We start from the raw sequence: 19,446 nt of genomic DNA, 5'->3' as shown, positions 1-19,446 counted from the left end.
CTGAGGCCAGGGCGTTCCGAGAATGCCAAGGGCAGACATGATGACCTTAAATGATTTCCTCTTGTGTCAGGTTTGGTAAACTTTAGGAGCTAGGAAATGGTCCACTTTACAGAAATGTTCAAATTTACTGGCATTTCATATATTCTCTGCTATAACATTGTCCTGATTCTTTCTGTATATTCTATACTTATGTTTTTGTTTTCCTTAATCAAAGTGTGTCTTTTCAATCTTTTCAAAGAAGATTCTTTGGACTTACTAAATCACCTGAATTTTATACGTTTTCTGTTGTATTAAGTTCTGCTCATATCTTTATTTATCTTTTTTTCTATGTTCTCAGGGTTTATTGTTTTGATCTTCTGATGTCAATTAATACACTTGGTTATTCATTTTAATAAATATTTTACTTATAAAGATTTGAACTTTTGAAGATTCCAGCTTACTTGTAAGTTTCTAAGGGTCAGGTCCTCTCCATTGTTGCTGGCCTAAGGTTTAGTTCACCATATAGCAATGTATATATTGGCCTATTTTCCCCTCGACTTTCTGTGATTCCCTACATCTCACCTTTCTTTGCAGACAAGCCATTTGAAATACCCTTAACTTATTTCACAGCCAATAAGTCATTGAAATAATGTGTATTTTTAGAGAAATCTTCTTATATAATTAGGCAGAAAATCTCACCTGCCATAGTTTTCAAAACAGCATAATTTCACTCTTCTCAATGCTTAATCTGTTGTATTACACAACCTTTGAGTATTTAGCTTTATCAATGACATGTCCTTTAAAAATGTTTTAGAGATCCTACCAGTCTTTGAAAACATCCTTGTGCCTTGTTTCAGTTCCAGTTTTATGTATATATACTGCCTTGCACCTGATTATTCCAACAATTGATGGAAGGCCTTGGGAATCTAATTCTGGTATTGATAGTCTTTACTGATTGTCTCCCCTCGTAGCTGATTTTTTCATTATTGTGTAAATTTAGATCATGAGCTCATGTTTAGCTAAACAGCTGACCTTGTAAGACGCTTAGGTGTGAACGCTCGTAAGCTTCCGCAGAAAGACGGCAAAGATTTATTTCTGTCCCTCCAATGAGTTGCCCATGAGGACACCGTTTTCTACAAGTGTTGGTCCAATACTCCCTCTAGAGGCAGGGGACTCCGACACGGCTGATTGGCGGCACCCGATCTGGGGCAGGGGCAGTGGGCAGCCTGTGGCCCGGGCAGGAGCCTCTTTGCATGTGTCCCTGGGACACATGTGACTGCGAACTTCGGTCACCTGGCAGGAAGCTACGATGCCCATACCTATGGTTAGCTGTGCAGCGAGGTGTACTGTGAGGACAGTTTCCACACACACTTCAAGTAAGAGGTCGGCCTGAGTGGAAAGGTGAGAGTTTGGGCAGCTGTGCAGACAAAAAAGGCGCCCTTTGGCCTGGGCCTAAATGCTTGTGACACCCCACTGGACCTGCCGTGCTCGGAGGGCCCTGCACTGGGCCCCCTGCTCCCCGGCCCTTTGTTCAGTCACAGCAGAGATGGCCACACCCACTCCTTCTGTGAGGCCAGAGTTCCAACCACCCTCAGCCCCGCCCCCTCTCCGCAGGTTACCATGGTCTACAGAGGCTGCATCCTGAGGCCAGGGCGTTCCGAGAATGCCAAGGGCAGACATGATGACCTTAAATGATTTCCTCTTGTGTCAGGTTTGGTAAACTTTAGGAGCTAGGAAATGGTCCACTTTACAGAAATGTTCAAATTTACTGGCATTTCATATATTCTCTGCTATAACATTGTCCTGATTCTTTCTGTATATTCTATACTTATGTTTTTGTTTTCCTTAATCAAAGTGTGTCTTTTCAATCTTTTCAAAGAAGATTCTTTGGACTTACTAAATCACCTGAATTTTATACGTTTTCTGTTGTATTAAGTTCTGCTCATATCTTTATTTATCTTTTTTCTATGTTCTCAGTGTTTATTGTTTTGATCTTCTGATGTCAATTAAAACACTTGGTTATTCATTTTAATAAATATTTTACTTATAAAGATTTGAACTTTTGAAGATTCCAGCTTACTTGTAAGTTTCTAAGGGTCAGGTCCTCTCCATTGTTGCTGGCCTAAGGTTTAGTTCACCATATAGCAATGTATATATTGACCTATTTTCCCCTCGACTTTCTGTGATTCCCTACATCTCACCTTTCTTTGCAGACAAGCCATTTGAAATACCCTTAACTTATTTCACAGCCAATAAGTCATTGAAATAATGTGTATTTTTAGAGAAATCTTCTTATATAATTAGGCAGAAAATCTCACCTGCCATAGTTTTCAAAACAGCATAATTTCACTCTTCTCAATGCTTAATCTGTTGTATTATACAACCTTTGAGTATTTAGCTTTATCAATGACATGTCCTTTAAAAATGTTTTAGAGATCCTACCAGTCTTTGAAAACATCCTTGTTCCTTGTTTCAGTTCCAGTTTTATGTATATATTCTGCCTTGCACCTGATTATTCCAACAATTGATGGATGGCCTTGGGAATCTAATTCTGGTATTGATAGTCTTTACTGATTGTCTCCCCTCGTAGCTGATTTCTTCATTATTGTGTAAATTTAGATCATGAGCTCATGTTTAGCTAAACAGCTGACCTTGTAAGACGCTTAGGTGTGAACGCTCGTAAGCTTCCGCAGAAAGACGGCAAAGATTTATTGGTGTCCCTCCAATGAGTTGCCCACGAGGACACCGTTTTCTACAAGTGTTGGTCCAATACTCCCTCTAGAGGAAGGGGACTCCGACAGGGCTGATTGGCGGCCCCCGATCTGGGGCAGGGGCAGTGGGCAGCCTGTGGCCCGGGCTGGAGCGTCTTTGCATGTGTCCCTGGGACACATCTGCCTGCGAACTTCGGTCACCTGGCAGGAAACTACGATGCCCAGAACTATGGTTAGCTGTGCAGCGAGGTGTACTGTGAGGACAGGTTCCACACATACTTCAAGTAAGAGGTCGGCCTGAGTGGAAAGGTGAGAGTTTGGGCAGCTGTGCAGACAAAGAAGGCGCCCTTTGGCCTGGGCCTAAATGCTTGTGACACCCCACTGGACCTGCCGTGCTCTGAGGGCCCTGCCCTGGGACCCCTGCTCCCCTGCCCTTTGTTCAGTCACAGCAGAGATGGCCACACCCACTCCTTCAGTGAGGGCAGAGTTCCAACCACCCTCAGCCCCGCCCCCTCTCCACAGGTTACCATGGACTACAGAGGCTGCATCCTGAGGCCAGGGCGTTCCGACAATGCCAAGGGCAGACATGATGACCTTAAATGATTTCCTCTTGTGTCAGGTTTGGTAAACTTTAGGAGCTAGGAAATGGTCCACTTTACAGAAATGTTCAAATTTACTGGCATTTCTTATATTCTCTGCTATAACATTGTCCTGATTCTTTCTGTATATTCTATACTTATGTTTTTGTTTTCCTTAATCAAAGTGTGTCTTTTCAATCTTTTCAAAGAAGATTCTTTGGACTTACTAAATCACCTCAATTTTATACGTTTTCTGTTGTATTAAGTTCTGCTCATATCTTTATTTATCTTTTTTCTATGTTCTCAGGGTTTATTGTTTTGATCTTCTGATGTCAATTAAAACACTTGGTTATTCATTTTAATAAATATTTTACTTATAAAGATTTGAACTTTTGAAGATTCCAGCTTACTTGTAAGTTTCTAAGGGTCAGGTCCTCTCCATTGTTGCTGGCCTAAGGTTTAGTTCACCATATAGCAATGTATATATTGACCTATTTTCCCCTCGACTTTCTGTGATTCCCTACATCTCACCTTTCTTTGCAGACAAGCCATTTGAAATACCCTTAACTTATTTCACAGCCAATAAGTCATTGAAATAATGTGTATTTTTAGAGAAATCTTCTTATATAATTAGGCAGAAAATCTCACCTGCCATAGTTTTCAAAACAGCATAATTTCACTCTTCTCAATGCTTAATCTGTTGTATTACACAACCTTTGAGTATTTAGCTTTATCAATGACATGTCCTTTAAAAATGTTTTAGAGATCCTACCAGTCTTTGAAAACATCCTTGTTCCTTGTTTCAGTTCCAGTTTTATGTATATATTCTGCCTTGCACCTGATTATTCCAACAATTGATGGATGGCCTTGGGAATCTAATTCTGGTATTGATAGTCTTTACTGATTGTCTCCCCTCGTAGCTGATTTCTTCATTATTGTGTAAATTTAGATCATGAGCTCATGTTTAGCTAAACAGCTGACCTTGTAAGACGCTTAGGTGTGAACGCTCGTAAGCTTCCGCAGAAAGACGGCAAAGATTTATTGGTGTCCCTCCAATGAGTTGCCCACGAGGACACCGTTTTCTACAAGTGTTGGTCCAATACTCCCTCTAGAGGAAGGGGACTCCGACAGGGCTGATTGGCGGCCCCCGATCTGGGGCAGGGGCAGTGGGCAGCCTGTGGCCCGGGCTGGAGCCTCTTTGCATGTGTCCCTGGGACACATCTGCCTGCGAACTTCGGTCACCTGGCAGGAAACTACGATGCCCAGAACTATGGTTAGCTGTGCAGCGAGGTGTACTGTGAGGACAGGTTCCACACATACTTCAAGTAAGAGGTCGGCCTGAGTGGAAAGGTGAGAGTTTGGGCAGCTGTGCAGACAAAGAAGGCGCCCTTTGGCCTGGGCCTAAATGCTTGTGACACCCCACTGGACCTGCCGTGCTCTGAGGGCCCTGCCCTGGGACCCCTGCTCCCCTGCCCTTTGTTCAGTCACAGCAGAGATGGCCACACCCACTCCTTCAGTGAGGGCAGAGTTCCAACCACCCTCAGCCCCGCCCCCTCTCCACAGGTTACCATGGACTACAGAGGCTGCATCCTGAGGCCAGGGCGTTCCGACAATGCCAAGGGCAGACATGATGACCTTAAATGATTTCCTCTTGTGTCAGGTTTGGTAAACTTTAGGAGCTAGGAAATGGTCCACTTTACAGAAATGTTCAAATTTACTGGCATTTCTTATATTCTCTGCTATAACATTGTCCTGATTCTTTCTGTATATTCTATACTTATGTTTTTGTTTTCCTTAATCAAAGTGTGTCTTTTCAATCTTTTCAAAGAAGATTCTTTGGACTTACTAAATCACCTCAATTTTATACGTTTTCTGTTGTATTAAGTTCTGCTCATATCTTTATTTATCTTTTTTCTATGTTCTCAGGGTTTATTGTTTTGATCTTCTGATGTCAATTAAAACACTTGGTTATTCATTTTAATAAATATTTTACTTATAAAGATTTGAACTTTTGAAGATTCCAGCTTACTTGTAAGTTTCTAAGGGTCAGGTCCTCTCCATTGTTGCTGGCCTAAGGTTTAGTTCACCATATAGCAATGTATATATTGACCTATTTTCCCCTCGACTTTCTGTGATTCCCTACATCTCACCTTTCTTTGCAGACAAGCCATTTGAAATACCCTTAACTTATTTCACAGCCAATAAGTCATTGAAATAATGTGTATTTTTAGAGAAATCTTCTTATATAATTAGGCAGAAAATCTCACCTGCCATAGTTTTCAAAACAGCATAATTTCACTCTTCTCAATGCTTAATCTGTTGTATTACACAACCTTTGAGTATTTAGCTTTATCAATGACATGTACTTTAAAAATGTTTTAGAGATCCTACCAGTCTTTGAAAACATCCTTGTTCCTTGTTTCAGGTCCAGTTTTATGTATATATTCTGCCTTGCACCTGATTATTCCAACAATTGATGGATGGCCTTGGGAATCTAATTCTGGTATTGATAGTCTTTACTGATTGTCTCCCCTCGTAGCTGATTTCTTCATTATTGTGTAAATTTAGATCATGAGCTCATGTTTAGCTAAACAGCTGACCTTGTAAGACGCTTAGGTGTGAACGCTCGTAAGCTTCAGGAGAATTTCGGCAAAATTTATTTGTGTCCCTCCAATGAGTTGCCCACGAGGACACCGTTTTCTACAAGTGTTGGTCCAATACTCCCTCTAAAGGAAGGGGATTCCGACAGGGCTGATTGGCGGCCCCCGATCTGGGGCAGGGGCAGTGGGCAGCCTGTGGCCCGGTCTGGAGCCTCTTTGCATGTGTCCCTGGGACACATCTGCCTGCGAACTTCGGTCACCTGGCAGGAAGCTACGATGCCCAGACCTATGGTTAGCTGTGCAGCGAGGTGTACTGTGAGGACAGGTTCCACACACACTTCAAGTAAGAGGTTGGCCTGAGTGGAAAGGTGAGAGTTTGGGCAGCTGTGCAGACAAAGAAGGCACACTTTGGCCTGGGCCTAAATGCTTGTGACACCCCACTGGACCTGCCGTGCTCTGTGGGCCCTGCCCTGGGTCCCCTGCTCCCCTGCCCTTTGTTCAGTCACAGCAGAGATGGCCACACCCACTCCTTCAGTGAGGGCAGAGTTCCAACCACCCTCATCCCCGCCCCCTCTCCACAGGTTACCATGGACTACAGAGGCTGCATCCTGAGGCCAGGGCGTTCCGACAATGCCAAGGGCAGACATGATGACCTTAAATGATTTCCTCTTGTGTCAGGTTTGGTAAACTTTAGGAGCTAGGAAATGGTCCACTTTACAGAAATGTTCAAATTTACTGGCATTTCTTATATTCTCTGCTATAACATTGTCCTGATTCTTTCTGTATATTCTATACTTATGTTTTTGTTTTCCTTAATCAAAGTGTGTCTTTTCAATCTTTTCAAAGAAGATTCTTTGGACTTACTAAATCACCTCAATTTTATACGTTTTCTGTTGTATTAAGTTCTGCTCATATCTTTATTTATCTTTTTTCTATGTTCTCAGGGTTTATCGTTTTGATCTTCTGATGTCAATTAAAACACTTGGTTATTCATTTTAATAAATATTTTACTTATAAAGATTTGAACTTTTGAAGATTCCAGCTTACTTGTAAGTTTCTAAGGGTCAGGTCCTCTCCATTGTTGCTGGCCTAAGGTTTAGTTCACCATATAGCAATGTATATATTGACCTATTTTCCCCTCGACTTTCTGTGATTCCCTACATCTCAACTTTCTTTGCAGACAAGCCATTTGAAATACCCTTAACTTATTTCACAGCCAATAAGTCATTGAAATAATGTGTATTTTTAGAGAAATCTTCTTATATAATTAGGCAGAAAATCTCACCTGCCATAGTTTTCAAAACAGCATAATTTCACTCTTCTCAATGCTTAATCTGTTGTATTACACAACCTTTGAGTATTTAGCTTTATCAATGACATGTCCTTTAAAAATGTTTTAGAGATCCTACCAGTCTTTGAAAACATCCTTGTTCCTTGTTTCAGTTCCAGTTTTATGTATATATTCTGCCTTGCACCTGATTATTCCAACAATTGATGGATGGCCTTGGGAATCTAATTCTGGTATTGATAGTCTTTACTGATTGTCTCCCCTCGTAGCTGATTTCTTCATTATTGTGTAAATTTAGATCATGAGCTCATGTTTAGCTAAACAGCTGACCTTGTAAGACGCTTAGGTGTGAACGCTCGTAAGCTTCCGCAGAAAGACGGCAAAGATTTATTGGTGTCCCTCCAATGAGTTGCCCACGAGGACACCGTTTTCTACAAGTGTTGGTCCAATACTCCCTCTAGAGGAAGGGGACTCCGACAGGGCTAATTGGCGGCCCCCGATCTGGGGCAGGGGCAGTGGGCAGCCTGTGGCCCGGGCTGGAGCCTCTTTGCATGTGTCCCTGGGACACATCTGCCTGCGAACTTCGGTCACCTGGCAGGAAACTACGATGCCCTGATCTATGGTTAGCTGTGCAGCGAGGTGTACTGTGAGGACAGGTTCCACACACACTTCAAGTAAGAGGTCGGCCTGAGTGGAAAGGTGAGAGTTTGGGCAGCTGTGCAGACAAAGAAGGTGCCCTTTGGCCTGGGCCTAAATGCTTGTGACACCGCACTGGACCTGCCGTGCTCTGAGGGCCCTGCCCTGGGACCCCTGCTCCCCTTCCCTTTGTTCAGTCACAGCAGAGATGGCCACACCCACTCCTTCAGTGAGGGCAGAGTTCCAACCACCCTCAGCCCCGCCCCCTCTCCACAGGTTACCATGGACTACAGAGGCTGCATCCTGAGGCCAGGGCGTTCCAACAATGCCAAGGGCAGACATGATGACCTTAAATGATTTCCTCTTGTGTCAGGTTTGGTAAACTTTAGGAGCTAGGAAATGGTCCACTTTACAGAAATGTTCAAATTTACTGGCATTTCTTATATTCTCTGCTATAACATTGTCCTGATTCTTCCTGTATATTCTTTACTTATGTTTTTGTTTTCCTTAATCAAAGTGTGTCTTTTCAATCTTTTCAAAGAAGATTCTTTGGACTTACTAAATCACCTGAATTTTATACGTTTTCTGTTGTATTAAGTTCTGCTCATATCTTTATTTATCTTTTTTCTATGTTCTCAGGGTTTATTGTTTTCATCTTCTGATGTCAATTCAAACACTTGGTTATTCATTTTAATAAATATTTTACTTATAAAGATTTGAACTTTTGAAGATTCCAGCTTACTTTTAAGTTTCTAAGGGTCAGGTCCTCTCCATTGTTGCTGGCCTAAGGTTTAGTTCACCATATAGCAATGAATATATTGACCTATTTTCCCCTCGACTTTCTGTGATTCCCTACATCTCAACTTTCTTTGCAGACAAGCCATTTGAAATACCCTTAACTTATTTCACAGCCAATAAGTCATTGAAATAATGTGTATTTTTAGAGAAATCTTCTTATATAATTAGGCAGAAAATCTCACCTGACATAGTTTTCAAAACAGCATAATTTCACTCTTCTCAGTGCTTAATCTGTTGTATTACACAACCTTTGAGTATTTAGCTTTATCAATGACATGTCCTTTAAAAATGTTTTAGAGATCCTACCAGTCTTTGAAAACATCCTTGTTCCTTGTTTCAGTTCCAGTTTTATGTATATATTCTGCCTTGCACCTGATTATTCCAACAATTGATGGATGGCCTTGGGAATCTAATTCTGGTATTGATAGTCTTTACTGATTGTCTCCCCTCGTAGCTGATTTCTTCATTATTGTGTAAATTTAGATCATGAGCTCATGTTTAGCTAAACAGCTGACCTTGTAAGACGCTTAGGTGTGAACGCTTGTAAGCTTCCGCAGAAAGACGGCAAAGATTTATTTGTGTCCCTCCAATGAGTTGCCCACGAGGACACCGTTTTCTACAAGTGTTGGTCCAATACTCCCTCTAGAGGAAGGGGACTCCGACAGGGCTGTTTGGCGGCCCCCGATCTGGGGCAGGGGCAGTGGGCAGCCTGTGGCCCGGGCTGGAGCCTCTTTGCATGTGTCCCTGGGACACATCTGCCTGCGAACTTCGGTCACCTGGCAGGAAACTACCATGCCCAGATCTGTGGTTAGCTGTGCAGCGAGGTGTACTGTGAGGACAGGTTCCACACATACTTCAAGTAAGAGGTCGGCCTGAGTGGAAAGGTGAGAGTTTGGGCAGCTGTGCAGACAAAGAAGGCGCCCTTTGGCCTGGGCCTAAATGCTTGTGACACCCCACTGGACCTGCCGTGCTCTGAGGGCCCTGCCCTGGGCCCCCTGCTCCCCTGCCCTTTGTTCAGTCACAGCAGAGATGGCCACACCCACTCCTTCAGTGAGGGCAGAGTTCCAACCACCCTCAGCCCCGCCCCCTCTCCGCAGGTTACCATGGACTACAGAGGCTGCATCCTGAGGCCAGGGCGTTCCGACAATGCCAAGGGCAGACATGATGACCTTAAATGATTTCCTCTTGTGTCAGGTTTGGTAAACTTTAGGAGCTAGGAAATGGTCCACTTTACAGAAATGTTCAAATTTACTGGCATTTCTTATATTCTCTGCTATAACATTGTCCTGATTCTTTCTGTATATTCTATACTTATGTTTTTGTTTTCCTTAATCAAAGTGTTTCTTTTCAATCTTTTCAAAGAAGATTCTTTGGACTTACTAAATCACCTGAATTTTATATGTTTTCTGTTGTATTAAGTTCTGCTCATATCTTTATTTATCTTTTTTCTATGTTCTCAGGGTTTATTGTTTTGATCTTCTGATGTCAATTAAAACACTTGGTTATTCATTTTAATAAATATTTTACTTATAAAGATTTGAACTTTTGAAGATTCCAGCTTACTTGTAAGTTTCTAAGGGTCAGGTCCTCTCCATTGTTGCTGGCATAAGGTTTAGTTCACCATATAGCAATGTATATATTGACCTATTTTCCCCTCGACTTTCTGTGATTCCCTACATCTCAACTTTCTTTGCAGACAAGCCATTTGAAATACCCTTAACTTATTTCACAGCCAATATGTCATTGAAATAATGTGTATTTTTAGAGAAATCTTCTTATATAATTAGGCAGAAAATCTCACCTGCCATAGTTTTCAAAACAGCATAATTTCACTCTTCTCAATGCTTAATCTGTTGCATTACACAACCTTTGAGTATTTAGCTTTATCAATGACATGTACTTTAAAAATGTTTTAGAGATCCTACCAGTCTTTGAAAACATCCTTGTTCCTTGTTTCAGTTCCAGTTTTATGTATATATTCTGCCTTGCACCTGATTATTCCAACAATTGATGGATGGCCTTGGGAATCTAATTCTGGTATTGATAGTCTTTACTGATTGTCTCCCCTCGTAGCTGATTTTTTCATTATTGTGTAAATTTAGATCATGAGCTCATGTTTAGCTAAACAGCTGACCTTGTAAGACGCTTAGGTGTGAACGCTCGTAATCTTCAGGAGAAAGTCGGCAAAATTTATTTGTGTCCCTCCAATGAGTTGCCCACGAGGACACCGTTTTCTACAAGTGTTGGTCCAATACGCCCTCTAAAGGAAGGGGATTCCGACAGGGCTGATTGGCATCCCCCGATCTGGGGCAGGGGCAGTGGGCAGCCTGTGGCCCGGTCTGGAGCCTCTTTGCATGTGTCCCTGGGACACATCTGCCTGCGAACTTCCGTCACCTGGCAGGAAGCTACGATGCCCAGACCTATGGTTAGCTGTGCAGCGAGGTGTACTGTGAGGACAGGTTCCACACACACTTCAAGTAAGAGGTCGGCCTGAGTGGAAAGGTGAGGGTTTGGGCAGCTGTGCAGACAAAGAAGGCACACTTTGGCCTGGGCCTAAATGCTTGTGACACCCCACTGGACCTGCCGTGCTCTGAGGGCCCTGCCCTGGGCCCCCTGCTCCCCTGCCCTTTGTTCAGTCACAGCAGAGATGGCCACACCCACTCCTTCAGTGAGGGCAGAGTTCCAACCACCCTCAGCCCCGCCCCCTCTCCACAGGTTACCATGGACTACAGAGGCTGCATCCTGAGGCCAGGGCGTTCCGACAATGCCAAGGGCAGACATGATGACCTTAAATGATTTCCTCTTGTGTCAGGTTTGGTAAACTTTAGGAGCTAGGAAATGGTCCACTTTACAGAAATGTTCAAATTTACTGGCATTTCTTATATTCTCTGCTATAACATTGTCCTGATTCTTTCTGTATATTCTATACTTATGTTTTTGTTTTCCTTAATCAAAGTGTGTCTTTTCAATCTTTTCAAAGAAGATTCTTTGGACTTACTAAATCACCTGAATTTTATACGTTTTCTGTTGTATTAAGTTCTGCTCATATCTTTATTTATCTTTTTTCTATGTTCTCAGGGTTTATGGTTTTGATCTTCTGATGTCAATTAAAACACTTGGTTATTCATTTTAATAAATATTTTACTTATAAAGATTTGTACTTTTGAAGATTCCAGCTTACTTGTAAGTTTCTAAGGGTCAGGTCCTCTCCATTGTTGCTGGCCTAAGGTTTAGTTCACCATATAGCAATGTATATATTGACCTATTTTCCCCTCGACTTTCTGTGATTCCCTACATCTCAACTTTCTTTGCAGACAAGCCATTTGAAATACCCTTAACTTATTTCACAGCCAATAAGTCATTGAAATAATGTGTATTTTTAGAGAAATCTTCTTATATAATTAGGCAGAAAATCTCACCTGCCATAGTTTTCAAAACAGCATAATTTCACTCTTCTCAATGCTTAATCTGTTGTATTACACAACCTTTGAGTATTTAGCTTTATCAATGACATGTACTTTAAAAATGTTTTAGAGATCCTACCAGTCTTTGAAAACATCCTTGTTCCTTGTTTCAGTTCCAGTTTTATGTATATATTCTGCCTTGCAGCTGATTATTCCAACAATTGATGGATGGCCTTGGGAATCTAATTCTGGTATTGATAGTCTTTACTGATTGTCTCCCCTCGTAGCTGATTTTTTCATTATTGTGTAAATTTACATCATGAGCTCATGTTTAGCTAAACAGCTGACCTTGTAAGACGCTTAGGTGTGAACGCTCGTAAGCTTCAGGAGAAAGTCGGCAAAATTTATTTGTGTCCCTCCAATGAGTTGCCCACGAGGACACCGTTTTCTACAAGTGTTGGTCCAATACGCCCTCTAAAGGAAGGGGATTCCGACAGGGCTGATTGGCGGCCCCCGATCTGGGGCAGGGGAAGTGGGCAGCCTGTGGCCCGGTCTGGAGCCTCTTTGCATGTGTCCCTGGGACACATCTGCCTGCGAACTTCGGTCACCTGGCAGGAAGCTACGATGCCCAGACCTATGGTTAGCTGTGCAGCGAGGTGTACTGTGAGGACAGGTTCCACACACACTTCAAGTAAGAGGTCGGCCTGAGTGGAAAGGTGAGAGTTTGGGCAGCTGTGCAGACAAAGAAGGCACACTTTGGCCTGGGCCTAAATGCTTGTGACACCCCACTGGACCTGCCGTGCTCTGAGGGCCCTGCCCTGGGCCCCCGGCTCCCCTGCCCTTTGTTCAGTCACAGCAGAGATGGCCACACCCACTCCTTCAGTGAGGGCAGAGTTCCAACCACCCTCAGCCCCGCCCCCTCTCCACAGGTTACCATGGACTACAGAGGCTGCATCCTGAGGCCAGGGCGTTCCGACAATGCCAAGGGCAGACATGATGACCTTAAATGATTTCCTCTTGTGTCAGGTTTGGTAAACTTTAGGAGCTAGGGAATGGTCCTCTTTACAGAAATGTTCAAATTTACTGGCATTTCATATATTCTCTGCTATAACATTGTCCTGATTCTTTCTGTATATTCTATACTTATGTTTTTGTTTTCCTTAATCAAAGTGTGTCTTTTCAATCTTTTCAAAGAAGATTCTTTGGACTTACTAAATCACCTGAATTTTATACGTTTTCTGTTGTATTAAGTTCTGCTCATATCTTTATTTATCTTTTTTCTATGTTCTCAGGGTTTATCGTTTTGATCTTCTGATGTCAATTAAAACACTTGGTTATTCATTTTAATAAATATTTTACTTATAAAGATTTGAACTTTTGAAGATTCCAGCTTACTTTTAAGTTTCTAAGGGTCAGGTCCTCTCCATTGTTGCTGGCCTAAGGTTTAGTTCACCATATACCAATGAATATATTGACCTATTTTCCCCTCGACTTTCTGTGATTCCCTACATCTCACCTTTCTTTGCAGACAAGCCATTTGAAATACCCTTAACTTATTTCACAGCCAATAAGTCATTGAAATAATGTGTATTTTTAGAGAAATCTTCTTATATAATTAGGCAGAAAATCTCACCTGCCATAGTTTTCAAAACAGCATAATTTCACTCTTCTCAATGCTTAATCTGTTGTATTACACAACCTTTGAGTATTTAGCTTTATCAATGACATGTCCTTTAAAAATGTTTTAGAGATCCTACCAGTCTTTGAAAACATCCTTGTTCCTTGTTTCAGTTCCAGTTTTATGTATATATTCTGCCTTGCACCTGATTATTCCAACAATTGATGGATGGCCTTGGGAATCTAATTCTGGTATTGATAGTCTTTACTGATTGTCTCCCCTCGTAGCTGATTTTTTCATTATTGTGTAAATTTAGATCATGAGCTCATGTTTAGCTAAACAGCTGACCTTGTAAGACGCTTAGGTGTGAACGCTCGTAAGCTTCCGCAGAAAGACGGCAAAGATTTATTTGTGTCCCTCCAATGAGTTGCCCACGAGGACACCGTTTTCTACAAGTGTTGGTCCAATACTCCCTCTAGAGGAAGGGGACTCCGACAGGGCTGATTGGCGGCCCCCGAACTGGGGCAGGGGCTGTGGGCAGCCTGTGGCCCGGGCTGGAGCCTCTTTGCATGTGTCCCTGGGACACATCTGCCTGCGAACTTCGGTCACCTGGCAGGAAACTACGATGCCCAGAAGTATGGTTAGCTGTGCAGCGAGGTGAACTGTGAGGACAGGTTCAACACATACTTCAAGTAAGAGGTCGGCCTGAGTGGAAAGGTGAGAGTTTGGGCAGCTGTGCAGACAAAGAAGGCGCCCTTTGGCCTGGGCCTAAATGCTTGTGACACCCCACTGGACCTGCCGTGCTCTGAGGGCCCTGCCCTGGGAACCCTGCTCCCCTGCCCTTTGTTCAGTCACAGCAGAGATGGCCACACCCACTCCTTCAGTGAGGGCAGAGTTCCAACCACCCTCAGCCCCGCCCCCTCTCCACAGGTTTCCATGGACTACAGAGGCTGCATCCTGAGGCCAGGGCGTTCCGACAATGCCAAGGGCAGACATGATGACCTTAAATGATTTCCTCTTGTGTCAGGTTTGGTAAACTTTAGGAGCTAGGAAATGGTCCACTTTACAGAAATGTTCAAATTTACTGGCATTTCTTATATTCTCTGCTATAACATTGTCCTGATTCTTTCTGTATATTCTATACTTATGTTTTTGTTTTCCTTAATCAAAGTGTGCCTTTTCAATCTTTTCAAAGAAGATTCATTGGACTTACTAAATCACCTGAATTTTATACGTTTTCTGTTGTATTAAGTTCTGCTCATATCTTTATTTATCTTTTTTCTATGTTCTCAGGGTTTATTGTTTTGATCTTCTGATGTCAATTAAAACACTTGGTTATTCATTTTAATAAATATTTTACTTATAAAGATTTGAACTTTTGAAGATTCCAGCTTACTTGTAAGTTTCTAAGGGTCAGGTCCTCTCCATTGTTGCTGGCCTAAGGTTTAGTTCACCATATAGCAATGTATATATTGACCTATTTTCCCCTCGACTTTCTGTGATTCCCTACATCTCACCTTTCTTTGCAGACAAGCCATTTGAAATACCCTTAACTTATTTCACAGCCAATAAGTCATTGAAATAATGTGTATTTTTAGAGAAATCTTCTTATATAATTAGGCAGAAAATCTCACCTGCCATAGTTTTCAAAACAGCATAATTTCACTCTTCTCAATGCTTAATCTGTTGTATTACACAACCTTTGAGTATTTAGCTTTATCAATGACATGTCCTTTAAAAATGTTTTAGAGATCCTACCAGTCTTTGAAAACATCCTTGTTCCTTGTTTCAGTTCCAGTTTTATGTATATATTCTGCCTTGCACCTGATTATTCCAACAATTGATGGATGGCCTTGGGAATCTAATTCTGGTATTGATAGTCTTTACTGATTGTCTCCCCTCGTAGCTGATTTTTTCATTATTGTGTAAATTTAGATCATGAGGTCATGTTTAGCTAAACAGCTGACCTTGTAAGACGCTTAGGTGTGAACGCTCGTAAGCTTCAGGAGAAAGTCGGCAAAATTTATTTGTGTCCCTCCAATGAGTTGCCCACGAGGACACCGTTTTCTACAAGTGTTGGTCCAATACGCCCTCTAAAGGAAGGGGATTCCGACAGGGCTGATTGGTGGCCCCCGATCTGGGGCAGGGGCAGTGGGCAGCCTGTGGCCCGGTCTGGAGCCTCTTTGCATGTGTCCCTGGGACACATCTGCCTGCGAACTTCGGTCACCTGGCAGGAAGCTACGATGCCCAGACCTATGGTTAGCTGTGCAGCGAGGTGTACTGTGAGGACAGGTTCCACACACACTTCAAGTAAGAGGTCGGCCTGAGTGGAAAGGTGAGAGTTTGGGCAGCTGTGCAGACAAAGAAGGCACACTTTGGCCTGGGCCTAAATGCTTGTGACACCCCACTGGACCTGCCGTGCTCTGAGGGCCCTGCCCTGGGCCCCCTGCTCCCCTGCCCTTTGTTCAGTCACAGCAGAGATGGCCACACCCACTCCTTCAGTGAGGGCAGAGTTCCAACCACCCTCAGCCCCGCCCCCTCTCCACAGGTTACCATGGACTACAGAGGCTGCATCCTGAGGCCAGGGCGTTCCGACAATGCCAAGGGCAGACATGATGACCTTAAATGATTTCCTCTTGTGTCAGGTTTGGTAAACTTTAGGAGCTAGGAAATGGTCCACTTTACAGAAATGTTCAAATTTACTGGCATTTCTTATATTCTCTGCTATAACATTGTCCTGATTCTTTCTGTATATTCTATACTTATGTTTTTGTTTTCCTTAATCAAAGTGTGTCTTTTCAATCTTTTCAAAGAAGATTCTTTGGACTTACTAAATCACCTGAATTTTATACGTTTTCTGTTGTATTAAGTTCTGCTCATATCTTTATTTATCTTTTTTCTATGTTCTCAGGGTTTATCGTTTTGATCTTCTGATGTCAATTAAAACACTTGGTTATTCATTTTAATAAATATTTTACTTATAAAGATTTGAACTTTTGAAGATTCCAGCTTACTTGTAAGTTTCTAAGGGTCAGGTCCTCTCCATTGTTGCTGGCCTAAGGTTTAGTTCACCATATAGCAATGTATATATTGACCTATTTTCCCCTCGACTTTCTGTGATTCCCTACATCTCACCTTTCTTTGCAGACAAGCCATTTGAAATACCCTTAACTTATTTCACAGCCAATAAGTCATTGAAATAATGTGTATTTTTAGAGAAATCTTCTTATATAATTAGGCAGAAAATCTCACCTGCCATAGTTTTCAAAACAGCATAATTTCACTCTTCTCAATGCTTAAACTGTTGTATTACACAACCTTTGAGTATTTAGCTTTATCAATGACATGTCCTTTAAAAATGTTTTAGAGATCCTACCAGTCTTTGAAAACATCCTTGTTCTTGTTTCAGTTCCAGTTTTATGTATATATTCTGCCTTGCACCTGATTATTCCAACAATTGATGGATGGCCTTGGGAATCTAATTCTGGTATTGATAGTCTTTACTGATTGTCTCCCCTCGTAGCTGATTTCTTCATTATTGTGTAAATTTAGATCATGAGCTCATGTTTAGATAAACAGCTGAGCTTGTAAGACGCTTAGGTGTGAACGCTCGTAAGCTTCCGCAGAAAGACGGCAAAGATTTATTTGTGTCCCTCCAATGAGTTGCCCACGAGGACACCGTTTTCTACAAGTGTTGGTCCAATACTCCCTCTAGAGGAAGGGGACTCCGACAGGGCTGATTGGCGGCCCCCGATCTGGGGCAGGGGCAGTGGGCAGCCTGTGGCCCGGTCTGGAGCCTCTTTGCATGTGTCCCTGGGACACATCTGCCTGCGAACTTCGGTCACCTGGCAGGAAGCTACGATGCCCAGACCTATGGTTAGCTGTGCAGCGAGGTGTACTGTGAGGACAGGTTCCACACATACTTCAAGTAAGAGGTCGGCCTGAGTGGAAAGGTGAGAGTTTGGGCAGCTGTGCAGACAAAGAAGGCGCCCTTTGGCCTGGGCCTAAATGCTTGTGACACCCCACTGGACCTGCCGTGCTCTGAGGGCCCTGCCCTGGGACCCCTGCTCCCCTGCCCTTTGTTCAGTCACAGCAGAGATGGCCACACCCACTCCTTCAGTGAGGGCAGAGTTCCAACCACCCTCAGCCCCGCCCCCTCTCCACAGGTTACCATGGAATACAGAGGCTGCATCCTGAGGCCAGGGCGTTCCGACAATGCCAAGGGCAGACATGATGACCTTAAATGATTTCCTCTTGTGTCAGGTTTGGTAAACTTTAGGAGCTAGGAAATGGTCCACTTTACAGAAATGTTCAAATTTACTGGCATTTCTTATATTCTCTGCTATAACATTGTCCTGATTCTTTCTGTATATTCTATACTTATGTTTTTGTTTTCCTTAATCAAAGTGTGTCTTTTCAATCTTTTCAAAGAAGATTCTTTGGACTTACTAAATCACCTCAATTTTATACGTTTTCTGTTGTATTAAGTTCTGCTCATATCTTTATTTATCTTTTTTCTATGTTCTCAGGGTTTATTGTTTTGATCTTCTGATGTCAATTAAAACACTTGGTTATTCATTTTAATAAATATTTTACTTATAAAGATTTGAACTTTTGAAGATTCCAGCTTACTTGTAAGTTTCTAAGGGTCAGGTCCTCTCCATTGTTGCTGGCCTAAGGTTTAGTTCACCATATAGCAATGTATATATTGACCTATTTTCCCCTCGACTTTCTGTGATTCCCTACATCTCACCTTTCTTTGCAGACAAGCCATTTGAAATACCCTTAACTTATTTCACAGCCAATAAGTCATTGAAATAATGTGTATTTTTAGAGAAATCTTCTTATATAATTAGGCAGAAAATCTCACCTGCCATAGTTTTCAAAACAGCATAATTTCACTCTTCTCAATGCTTAATCTGTTGTATTACACAACCTTTGAGTATTTAGCTTTATCAATGACATGTACTTTAAAAATGTTTTAGAGATCCTACCAGTCTTTGAAAACATCCTTGTTCCTTGTTTCAGGTCCAGTTTTATGTATATATTCTGCCTTGCACCTGATTATTCCAACAATTGATGGATGGCCTTGGGAATCTAATTCTGGTATTGATAGTCTTTACTGATTGTCTCCCCTCGTAGCTGATTTCTTCATTATTGTGTAAATTTAGATCATGAGCTCATGTTTAGCTAAACAGCTGACCTTGTAAGACGCTTAGGTGTGAACGCTCGTAAGCTTCAGGAGAATTTCGGCAAAATTTATTTGTGTCCCTCCAATGAGTTGCTCACGAGGACACCGTTTTCTACAAGTGTTGGTCCAATACTCCCTCTAAAGGAAGGGGATTCCGACAGGGCTGATTGGCGGCCCCCGATCTGGGGCAGGGGCAGTGGGCAGCCTGTGGCCCGGTCTGGAGCCTCTTTGCATGTGTCCCTGGGACACATCTGCCTGCGAACTTCGGTCACCTGGCAGGAAGCTACGATGCCCAGACCTATGGTTAGCTGTGCAGCGAGGTGTACTGTGAGGACAGGTTCCACACACACTTCAAGTAAGAGGTTGGCCTCAGTGGAAAGGTGATAGTTTGGGAAGCTGTGCAGACAAAGAAGGCACACTTTGGCCTGGGCCTAAATGCTTGTGACACCCCACTGGAACTGCCGTGCTCTGTGGGCCCTGCCCTGGGTCCCCTGCTCCCCTGCCCTTTGTTCAGTCACAGCAGAGATGGCCACACCCACTCCTTCAGTGAGGGCACAGTTCCAACCACCCTCATCCCCGCCCCCTCTCCACAGGTTACCATGGACTACAGAGGCTGCATCCTGAGGCCAGGGCGTTCCGACAA

This window comes from Mesoplodon mirus (genome assembly GCF_964341445.2).
Source record: "Mesoplodon mirus genome assembly, chromosome: 1".
Taxonomy (NCBI): Eukaryota; Metazoa; Chordata; class Mammalia; order Artiodactyla; family Ziphiidae; genus Mesoplodon; species Mesoplodon mirus.
The sequence above is the reverse complement of the archived record's forward strand: the minus strand, read 5'-3'. Positions refer to the sequence as shown.